This window comes from Alligator sinensis, unplaced genomic scaffold (assembly GCF_000455745.1).
Source record: "Alligator sinensis unplaced genomic scaffold, ASM45574v1 scaffold16_1, whole genome shotgun sequence".
NCBI classification, from domain to species: domain Eukaryota; kingdom Metazoa; phylum Chordata; order Crocodylia; family Alligatoridae; genus Alligator; species Alligator sinensis.
The window spans coordinates 1,282,490-1,286,323 of record NW_005842045.1 but is presented as its reverse complement, the minus strand read 5'-3'; the positions used below and the strand labels follow the sequence as shown (position 1 = coordinate 1,286,323).

Below are 3,834 nucleotides of genomic sequence, written 5' to 3'. Positions count from 1 at the left end.
TTTCCCTACCCCATCTTCTCATGTTTTTTTCCCCTGATTTCACATCTTTCTTTATCTTCATCTTTCAGCCTGAAACAAAATGAGTAGCTTAGACTCAATGATTCTGTTTTGTTCCCTATCATTTCCTCTTCCATCATGTAAAATACCATCCATACTCAATTTTCCGTGCTCCATCACTCATGTTTTCATATCTCATTCAAACATCCAAATCTCTCAGATCCTAGGACTTCCATAAGTCAGAAAAACTGCATGCTTCTAATCCTCAGGAAACACAATGAGATGTAAACATTTCATCTGGGCTAGACCCTCACACAGTATCCCATTTGTTATTAAACTAATTTCCGAAGGATGAAAGAATGGGGGAAACATAAATCCTGAGGTCCCAGAACACAAATGAGATTAAAATAATTAAGAATTAACATGTTTAAGGTGGGAAGAGTTTGAAAGTTTGCTTATTTGTTGCTTTATTCTCTAAACGCTCATCACTAAGAAAGATATTAAACAGAAAAGCTAAACATGAACTGAAAAATTATGCTTGAATAGCTTTGAGTGCCATATTTTATTTGTACATATGGACCAAAAGAAGCCCTGCCCTTCCTTTTCCTCACTCTTTTTTACTCAACCACAGTAACAGAGCTGCTCAAATGATGCATTTTTGGAAATGGATTGAATCAGTCAAGTCTCACAATTGAAATAAATACATTCATACATTGTTATTTCCTAAATTTAACTCTTTAATCACATTTTGTGTCTGAAAAGACTGTCATCTTTAAAAATAGTTGATACATTGTGGATCTGTTTGAAAAGAAATCATTTGTAGCAAAGGCCAGTGAAAATGCTTTTTCACTATTTTCAGTAGTAGACAAAAATCCATTTTCATCAGAAGACTTTTAGCTATTACTATCAAAAGGCAGCTTTTGCCAGTGAAAAATTGCTTTCACCTATTGAAACCCCATTTTTTATTCACTCTACAGATGAAGGTCAAAGTTGAAATACATCTCACTGTGTAATGAAGACATAATAAAAAATGTGAAGTCATAAAAAAGAAAGTGAATGATTACAAATGCTACAATAGATGCCCTGTTTACTCTGTAGATTGAATTACATCATATAAAGCTAAGCTAGAGGGACAAGGTTTTTTTGCCTACTGCAAATGATGATTCTGTTGTCTCCTGGCTACTACCATCCAAGAGAATAGTATTTGATGAGTCACATGGTATTAAAGTTGGTTGTTGGCCTGAAAGAATTGCTATTAAACAAACACAAAAGGTTCACTCTGACTTCATCTGCCACCATCATAGAAAAGCTTGATGAGAGCAAATAATTTATTGTAAAGTTAAGTGTGAATATACTTAGCTTTCATAAGAAGTTTGCCTGCTTTCTTGCAGAAAAGCAAAACAAAAAAAACACAGGCATTCAAATCCCAAAGGAATTAAAAAGTCAGAACGTTTGTAAGGGTGAAAGATTTTTTTTTAATGTTACTAAGGGCCAGATCCTCTGTTGATATGAAACCAAATTGTTCTAGTGATTTCAGCTGAGAGGCATTCAATTAAATCATCTCAAAACCTGACCCAGGTCTGTTTTATAAAGACACAGTGGAACAGACTCATATTTTATTTGGACATGTTTGTAAACTTACATCCACATAGTGGAGTATCCGTCTCAATAACCTAGCAAAACAAAAAATTAAATAGCTAATTATCTTTAAATACTCCAAACATCCCTATGTCATTTAGCCAAAGTACAGACTATATTCTGATTTGAGTCGGATCTTGGTTGAAACTAGACTGAAAATATTGAAATAAATTCCAAATGGCAACTGAATCCAATGGCCTTGTCCCCAGTTTATTCTCATGCAACTAAGGTAGGAATCTGGATGCAGAATAAGATCAATTACTTGTTTTTAAATGGACTGGGAAACGTGTGAAAATACTACTTCATAGCACAGAACAAAGACATTTGTTCTCTCTGCACAGCTTTTGTTACTTCTGTTTTCTCATCTTGTATTTCTATGAAGTGTTGATAGGACCATATTGTACATGTGCATAGGTAGTCAGTTTTTTATAATTATTCTATTGTCAAAACCTTGCCCAGAATTGTTTGGACAATGGATAAGTACAGTAACAAACCATCCCTCAGGCAGTTTCTTTCATGCTGTTCCCAGTAGGTGCAGAGAGGAATTGAACATTTGGATTCTGGCCCATCTAAAATGCAGCTTATTTAAAAAATATTCCTTACACTTTCCAACATAAATTTGATTTCCCTATAAGAAATACAATTTGTTCAAGTTTAAAGCTTACTATAAAACTTTAGGCGGCAAGTTCTTATTTTTGATTTTTAGGACTGGGCTACATACATCTTATATACTCTTCATATATACCCTCCTTCATGCTCTGAGAGAAACATTTTATCTGGGTAAATTGAATGGGTCTCTGAATACAAATGAATAATCCTTATTTAAACCATTATTTAAATTTTATGTCACTTTTCATTAGTTCTTTAAATAAATTGAAATGGTTGATAAGAATCACTATTCCCCATTTGTAAAATGGCAATCCTGAGGCCCCAAGAAGTGAATTGCTTAGGACCACATAGCAAATTAGTGGCGGAACCATTCACTCTAGCATTCATTCTTATCCACCATACCCAAAATGATTTGCAAGTGAATTCTGTGGCACTGGTTCTGGGAACTGCACAAGAGGCTTACCTCTTGACTTATGATACAGCTGTCTGCAAAAACACAGATTGCTTTTTCAGGACCTGGCCCCTAGTTTTGATATTTCTTACATATTCATATAATCACAGATGAGGGAAGGTACTGTCCCCCTCTAAACTCCCCTTAAGAAAGGATGGTACTGAATTGTCCTGATCTAGCTAAAAGACATCACTTTGCCTATTGCCAGTGGAGAGTGCCAAACCTGAGAATGAGAAAGTACATGCAAGAGGTAGTTGCTGGTACTAGCCATCTTTCATTCTAAAAGTTCCAGCAAATAGATTAATTCTGCATCAAACATTCATGAAAGATTGTATATTTCTTTCTGAAGGGTTTCATTAAACTTGAATCCATGTTCCTCATTTGCCATAAATACATTCCCCTTTTGTAAATAATGAAACGAGCCTTTTAAAAACAAGGCAGCATCAATTCCTCCTCTCCTCTCTTCCCTGTCCTTCCTGAACAATTTATGCCCATCCATGACAGTACTCCAGACATGCGAACTATCCCACCAAGTTTCTGTTATTTCAATCACGTCACATTTCCGTGATTGTGCAAAGACTTCCAATTCTTCCTGCTTGTTTCCCAGGCTCTGTGCGTTTGTGTACAGGCACCTGAGGTATCCAGTTGGTTGTCCTCATTTCTCAGAAAGTATGAGTGCACCTCCCCTGTTGTCCCCTCCTGCTTGCTTTTCCTCCAGGTCTCCTACTTCCCCACTTACCTCAGGGCTTTGGTCTCCATCCCCTGGTGAACTTAGTTTAAACCCTCCTTACTAGGTTAGTGAGCCTGTCTGCAAAGATGCTTTTCTTTCTCTTCATCAGGTGGATCCCATCTCTTCCCAGCAATCCTTCTCGTTGGAAGAGCATCCCATGGTTGAAGAAGCCAAATCACTACTGGTGACACCACCTGCAAACTTTGTGTGGTTTAAATGCATCACAGTGTGCACATGCAAGACTTTTGGGGGTTTTAAATGACTTTGCATTGTTTCAAACTAAACTACATCCAGATGTAGCAAATTGCAATGATGCAACTGTCAGGATGCCCTCCTGGGCTGGGTGGGGGAGGGGCAGAAAATGCAAAAATAAAAGGATCAGGCCCCTGACTGCTTGTGCCTTCAGCAG

The 3,834-nt window shown here is 37.0% G+C and overlaps 1 long non-coding RNA gene across 1 annotated transcript in view; it reads right to left on the bottom strand.

The window, feature by feature from the left end:
- LOC102387178 overlaps positions 1 to 3,834 on the bottom strand; it is a 127,750-nt gene that overhangs the window by 599 nt on the left and 123,317 nt on the right. The gene's annotated exons all lie outside the window — the stretch shown is intronic.